Here is a 7,186-nt window from a genome sequence, read left to right as displayed (position 1 = left end):
GATAAGAATGACCCCATGTTAGGATTTTCTGAATTGTGCATGAGGCTTCCTTGGAAGTCTGAGGCAGCAAAGCCAAGAGTTGCCACTCCAAGTTGGATGAGGGATGTTGGCAAGGTGCATGAGTGGTGAAATCTGTCGGCCGATGGGGTGTGAAGCATTGTACCAGGTTTACAGCAGGGGCATGGCCTGGGCGCTAAATACCTCCTGCTATCATTTATTTGGTTTGGCCTGAAGGGTTCGGGGGAAAAAATATTTTCCCCAAGGGTGGAAAAATGTAACATGTTTTATTTTCCACTTTTTCCTCCCCCCGCCAGCTTTCCTGAGGGGAAAAAATGATATACAATACTGTATAAGTTCAAAGTATATAATGTAATGATCTGATACATGTATATTGTGAAATGATCACAATAATATTAGTTAACATATCCATCGCCTCACATAGTGACAATTTATGAAAATTGTAAAAAATATTTTTTTTATTTAAATGGAGGTATTTTATTTTTCAAAAAAATCAGATTCTTAATTTCTCTTGAAAAGTAAGATTGCTGCAGGGCCTCAACCCCTCCGAGCACAGTGATCATGGGGCCTGCAGGCTTCTGAGTTTGTGGACCCCTTGCGGAATGAAGGAGGCGTGGCTAGAGATTGTGCCTATGCATGGGGACTAGGAAAGGGGAAGGGGAGGTGAAAACGGAAGCCCCTCTTACATGGGAATTCCTAGCACAAGTTCAGCTAATAAGAAGAAAGTAGTATGTTGATTACCTAAATTAGGTGATGGATACCTGAGAGTTCCTTAGACTAGTTTCTGCTTCTGTGTTTTTAACCTCTTCATCATAAAATTTTCAGAAATCAAAAGAGGAGAGGATCAAGAGATTTTTAAGAATGGAAAGGAAGAAGGGAGTCTTGGGGAAGACAGTGCTAGAGATGCCACCCGGGGAAAATTCTAATTTTTGCAAGAAGGCAGCAGTATTTTATATACCACCCTATGAAAAAATAAAAAAGTGAAAGTTGTTCTGAACTGAGCGTAAGTTTATGGGCTTACGAGCTGTTGACTCTGGGGAACTGGATTGGACTGATTGACGTCCTGGTGAAGTTAAACAAGAGAACGTTCTCTCCTTTATTCCCTTTTTGTTTCCATATGCCCATTTCCACAGGTGATAGGTCTGGCCTGCTCAGGGCTTCTCTTCTGCTTGGGAAAGGCCACTGATTGCCGCTGTCCTGCAGTTCTAATTCTTAAGTTGAGATGTGATGTTTACGTTTTGGGTTGACTTCATGAAATTTTGGGGTAAGAGAGGGTGAATTCAAAAGTCCCAATGAAGGTACATCAGTAATGAGGTTATACTTAAGCAAATATGGAGTGAGACACCCCCTTCCCATAGCCTCCCTGACTTTAATAATGTGGTTAGGGAAAGAAATCATTGAGCTGTATTTTACTTTGACTTTGTAGAAATAGGAGGTTCAACTTGTGGGTGCTTTCTGTGTGGTCAGCCTTCCTCTGTGGACTCGCTTTACATGCCTTTCAGGTTATACAATTTGTTACTAGGTTGAGTAGCACAACTGGGCATAAATCAAGGTGAGATGCAGAGTAAGGGGTCAGTCCTCTGTGGCTCTGGTTCAGGTATGATTAATGTCCTGTTTGATCAGTTTCAGACCTTTGAGTAGCTTCTAACTTGCTTCTCTCACTAGTTCTAGGTCAGTACTTAAGAAGAGAGATAGCCCTGGCCGGTTGGCTCAGCGGTAGAGCGTTGGCCTGGCGTGCGGGGGACCCGGGTTCGATTCCCGGCCAGGGCACACAGGGGAAGCGCCCATTTGCTTCTCCACCCCCCCTCCTTCCTCTCTGTCTCTCTCTTCCCCTCCCGCAGCCAAGGCTCCATTGGAGCAAAGATGGCCCGGGCGCTGGGGATGGCTCCTTGGCCTCTGCCCCAGGCACTAGAGTGGCTCTGGTCTAGGCAGAGCGATGTCCCGGAGGGGCAGAGCATCGCCCCCTGGTGGGCAGAGCGTCGCCCCTGGTGGGCGTGCAGGGTGGATCCCGGTCGGGCGCATGCGGGAGTCTGTCTGACTGTCTCTCCCCGTTTCCAGCTTCAGAAAAATACAAAAAAAAAAAAAAAATCAAAAAGAATTTGAATACCCAATAATAAAAAAAAAAGAAAAAAAAAGAAGAGAGATAAAAAATATTTAAATGGCCACGTGGAAATGGGAAGCACATTTCTGATACTTCTGAGCTCCATCTCTAAAAGGATCATCACATATTTCATCTTGGCTATTAAACCAAATTGTTCAAAAAACTAAATAAATGTAGGGTGGAGGAAACCTCTAACATTCTTTCCTTCTAACTTCTTTACAAGGATAAAATTTGTTAATTTGACATTGTTAGTCTAGGACAGTGGCGACTGAGCAATGGAACCAGCAATAGTTTGATTAGATTCTACTAGCACCCAGATTTCCAGCCACCTTCCTCTCCTAATCTGAAGAGCTCCGTCTGTGAATTCCATACCTTTATCTGAAAAGAGGTCCTTGTTTTCCTTGGTCATGAAGAAGATACTTCAGACCAGTCTGACTCAGCCATCAAGAGTTAGTTTCCTGAGATGGGAACTGTAGCAGCGTGGAGGAGGAAAGAAGTGATTTCATTTGTAAAACAATTAAAAACCAAGTGATTGTTTTAATATTATTTACTCTCTGTATGCTTTAGGAAAACAAGTGCCTTGAATCGACATTAAGATCCTCAGTTGTTAAATAACTTTTATTACCATTCAGACAAAGTTCAGGTTGTTCATGTTACTGGCCCATTTTATGCGTTGAAAGTCTCTCCCAATGTTAGAAAAAAGATACCCACTTTTCAAACTCAGGGCCAGGTTTGACCTGAAATACCTGTGAGCCCATATCATGAGTTACATTTTTCTTAGTTTTTGCATGATAAATAAAATTATCTGTAAGCTTGAGTCCATTTCTGTCTCTGAAGGAAAGTTCAGCCTATATATAAAGAGGTTGCCAACACCCATTATCTTGATCTCTCTAGGTTAATCAGTTTCTAAGAATTATACTTCTCCAAGATTTACCCTCTTGTCAAATCTGGTTACAGGAAGACCAGAGAAAGAAGTTCATTGATATTAGGTGTGGCTCCTTTTCACTTTTTTCTTCATCAAAACCTGCTTTTGTTGTAGCTATTGATGTATATGTTCAGCGTGTAGGTGAGAGGATGAGCGCTGGACTTAAGTGCCTAGTTTCAGATAATGGGTCTGACACTGAGGTCCTTAGGTAAATTGCATAACCACTCGGAGTCCATTTTCTCATCTTCATAGAGTTGTGTGAAATAAGTGTGTTATTATATACAAAGTTTTTTTTCTATTTTTTTAAGTGAGAGGAGGGAAGACAAACAAATTCCCATATGTCCCCCCCAACCAGGATCCACCTGACAACTCCTGTGTGGGGCCGATGCTGAATCAACTGAGCTATTTTTAGCACCTGAGGCTGATGTGCTCAGACCAATCGAGCTTTCCTCAGCACCCAGGGCCAATGCTTGAATCAATTAAGCCATGCAGGAGGGAAAGAAGGAGAGAAGGGGAAAAGAAAAAGAGGTAGGGGGAGAGAGAGAAGGAGAGAGAGAAGGATAGAGGGAGGGGTAGAGAAGCAGATGATCTCTTCTCTTGTGTGTCTCTTTACTTGGGATTGAACCCAGGACGTCTGTACACTGGGCTGGTGCTCCATCCAATGAGCCAATTGGACAGGGCTTATATGTAAAGTTTTTACAACATGAACTTAGAACTTGGGACAAGTTAAGCCTTCAATATATGAGAGCTGTTACTATATACCATATTTCCACCCTATTTTGAAAAATTTGGGGTCTAAAAACTGGGTGCATCTTATACAGTGGTTGATTTTTTTTACTTGCATTTCCCGCTTTTTCATGCTTAAGGAGTTGTATGAATTTTATGATGAATAAAACTTGAGTTCAATAACTTTATGTAATACAATTTTTTTCAAGTTTTGGGCCCCAAAATTAAGGTACATCTTATACATGAGGAAATATGGTATTCCTGTATCCCACGGCTTTGCAGCACCAGGGCTGTTCTGCCAATAGATGTCAAATTAGCTTGTCATATCACCAAGATTTTCTTTTTTAATTTTCACTTTCTGAAAATGCAATTTTATAAAAAGACAGTTGCGTTCTTCAAAACTGATATTTCTTTTTCCAGCAATACTGGTGTATAAATGCTGTGTCTAAAAGGTGTCATATTACTTTTCAGAATTTTCCTGAGTTTTATATAATCTCACTTGGAGCGCTGTATGGAAGCACTTGTCCTCATCAAGTTCCCACCTTGAAAATGTGGCCCTGGCCGGTTGGCTCAGCGGTAGAGCGTCAGCCTGGCGTGCGGGGGACCCGGGTTCGATTCCCGGCCAGGGCACATAGGAGAAGCACCCATTTGCTTCTCCCCCCCCCCCTTCCTCTCTGTCTCTCTCTCTTCCCCTCCCGCAGCCGAGGCTCCATTGGAGCAAAGATGGCTCGGGCGCTGGGGATGGCTCCTTGGCCTCTGCCCCAGGCGCTGGAGTGGCTCTGGTCGCGGCAGAGCGACGCCCCGGAGGGGCAGAGCATCGCCCCCTGATGGGCAGAGCTTCGCCCCTGGTGGGCGTGCTGGGTGGATCCCGGTCGGGCGCATGCGGGAGTCTGTCTGACTGTCTCTCTCCGTTTCCAGCTTCAGAAAAATACAAAAAAAGGAAAAAAAAAAAGAAAAAGAAAAAAAAAAGAAAATGTGATGACGTATCTGGCAGTCCTGGAAACTGGGCAGAATGCTCCTTTACTTGCCTGTATCTGCTACCCACCCTTCCCTCAGCTTGCCCAGAAATGAAACGGGGCCAAGACCCATTTATATGGGTATACAGTGTCTCTGGATGGGGCAGAGACACTGTATACACAACTTGATAACTGTCCTTTGTCACATCCTCTTTCCTGTCCCCACTGTGCCCAAGCCAGTCTCATCTCTAAACACACTGGGCTGATTAAGGACAGGAAGTTAATTTCCTAATAAATATTTTCAAGGGCTGAAGGGCAGTTCTTTGGGTGCACGTTGCCAGTTACCTTCACTTGGACGAACCTTCCTGCAAGAAGCCGAGTCTCCCTCAAACAGCCCTGCGGCCACCTGGGACCATGTGCGTTCTGCCAAGGGAAAACGGGAACGGGCTCTGTCCCACTCTGGCAGGATTGTTGAGGGATGTTTGGAACCTGGAGTGTGAGAAACACTTTCTTCTGTTGCTGTGAGGTCACATGGAGAGGTCGTGAGCTTGTGAGAAGAGAATGTGTTGGTTATTGAATTTTATTGTTTGAGAATTTGCTTGGTTTTTCTTACGAGCTTCATGGATTCTTTCATTCAATAGACATTTACCAAGCCAGGTTCTACTTAATAAAACAAACAAACAAGCATACCAAAAAAAAAAAAACCCGAACAAACAAACAAAAAACTTCAAACCAGTTTCTTGAAATGTAATCGGGGAAAAGATACCTAAAAAACAGGTTGAATACATAATTCCATAGGGTGTTTTTTTCACTTCTTTTTTTGTTTTGTTTTGTTTTACACATGTTAAAACCTGTAGCCTTTCTACTCATGCTCCCACCAAGTACAGCCAGAGCAGAAACACCGGGGCCCGGACCCCGGGTTACACCCTCCCAGGCCCTGACCCCAGACCTGCTCCTGTGAGCTAGGCGTACAAAGCGCTGCAGTGCGGGGATCCCCTGGGGAATGCCAAAGGGCTTGAGAGCCCCACCCCGGCACCCAGGCGGCATCCGCGGACTCTGCCCCGGGAGGGCGGGCATCGCCCTCCATTCCCAGAGGGCTGAGAGGAAGGGCTTGCGGCCGCCACCGCTGGAGCGGGGGCTTGGGAAACTCAGTGCAGTCCTGGACTGGAGGAGAATGAACAAGGACGCCTTCAGCAAGGAGTTCTAAGAGGGTGGGGCGGGGAAGGGCGTGTTTCTGAGTGCCTGTGAAGGGAGGCACAGTGGGGCAGGAGGGGAAGCCTCGGGGACCTCAGAGAATGGGTCTGCCCCTCAGGCGCTTGTTCTTGCAGACCTGGAGGCCAACCCCAGTGGCCACTCGAGTAACTCCTGCAACCCCTCCTTAGTCTTGAACACCTGAGGTAGACACTTGAGGTAGCCAAAGGCACTGATCTAGTTCGCCCTGGCCTGGCCTTTCACAGATGCACCGGCTCCTGATTCATCTGGGCCCGCTCTCTGCTGGTCTGCGCATCCTGCGGCAGCCCTTCCTATTTCCCGGGAAGATGACGGGCGTATCAGGGCAGAGAGGTGTTTCACCTCCAGAGTGCACTTCTCAGGAGTGTTTCCCGGGCTGTCCCGGCTGTCGATGAGAACGATATCATTGTTGGGGGTAGGAGAGAGGCTGGTGGCGACCATAGTCTTCCTGCCCTGCTGTGTCCCACAGGGCCAGCTCCACCTGCTTGCCGTCTGCCTCTGTGTCTACCATGCAGACAGTGGGGACACAGACCTCTGGAACTGGTCCTTGCTGAAGACAATGAGGGGCAGGTCTTCCCACAGGCCCCCTCCTCCACAATCACCAGTTTCTTTCCGATCACAACCATAATCCTAAGCCACCTTCAGCTACGAGGCTGGTGCTGGACACAGAGCTTCTGTCGTTCATTTCTTATAGTCATTGGCAGGCTGGACTGTAACACTTCTGGAAAGTTAAAAAAAAAACACACAGGAGATCTGCCTCCAGCAATAAAAATGGGTGTGAGAGACAAAGTATTCAAGTGTGTATAGCATGTATTAAATAAAAATAAAAGCAATAAAATGAATTTGCCAGTGTGAGGTGACTTCAGATAATACACTTTTATTATTTTTGGTGCGGAAAACCCTAGAAGTTCAAAAGTCCTCCCTTCCGCCTCCTGTAGTGCCTGAATTTTCCTTGTTGATCTTTATGGATTAGGAGTCGTGATGGGAAAGGCAGAAATGTCATCCCTGGGAAGGATCCATTTCTCAGGTTGCAGTGCAGAGTGTTGCAAAGTGCATAAACCTGGACCTGGAGAGAATGTTTCCAGTCTTCCTTGGCCACTTGTTCACACGCTGTGGCCCTGGACCAGTTCACCATCTCTTGCCATCAAGAGTCTATCTCTGGGCCTGACCAGGTGGTGGCGCAGTGGACCCAGACGCGGAAGACCCAGGTTTGAAACCTTGAGGTCGCCG

At 46.0% G+C, this 7,186-nt stretch overlaps 1 pseudogene; it reads right to left on the bottom strand.

Annotated features, from left to right (window-relative positions):
• Positions 1–6,014: 6,014 nt before the first annotated feature.
• On the bottom strand, positions 6,015–6,582 carry LOC136313417 (rho-related GTP-binding protein RhoC pseudogene; annotated as a pseudogene).
• Between the last annotated feature and the right edge of the window lie 604 nt (positions 6,583–7,186).

Source organism: Saccopteryx bilineata, chromosome 9, assembly GCF_036850765.1.
Source record: "Saccopteryx bilineata isolate mSacBil1 chromosome 9, mSacBil1_pri_phased_curated, whole genome shotgun sequence".
NCBI lineage: Eukaryota > Metazoa > Chordata > Mammalia > Chiroptera > Emballonuridae > Saccopteryx > Saccopteryx bilineata.
The sequence above is the reverse complement of the archived record's forward strand: the minus strand, read 5'-3'. Positions and strand labels throughout refer to the sequence as shown.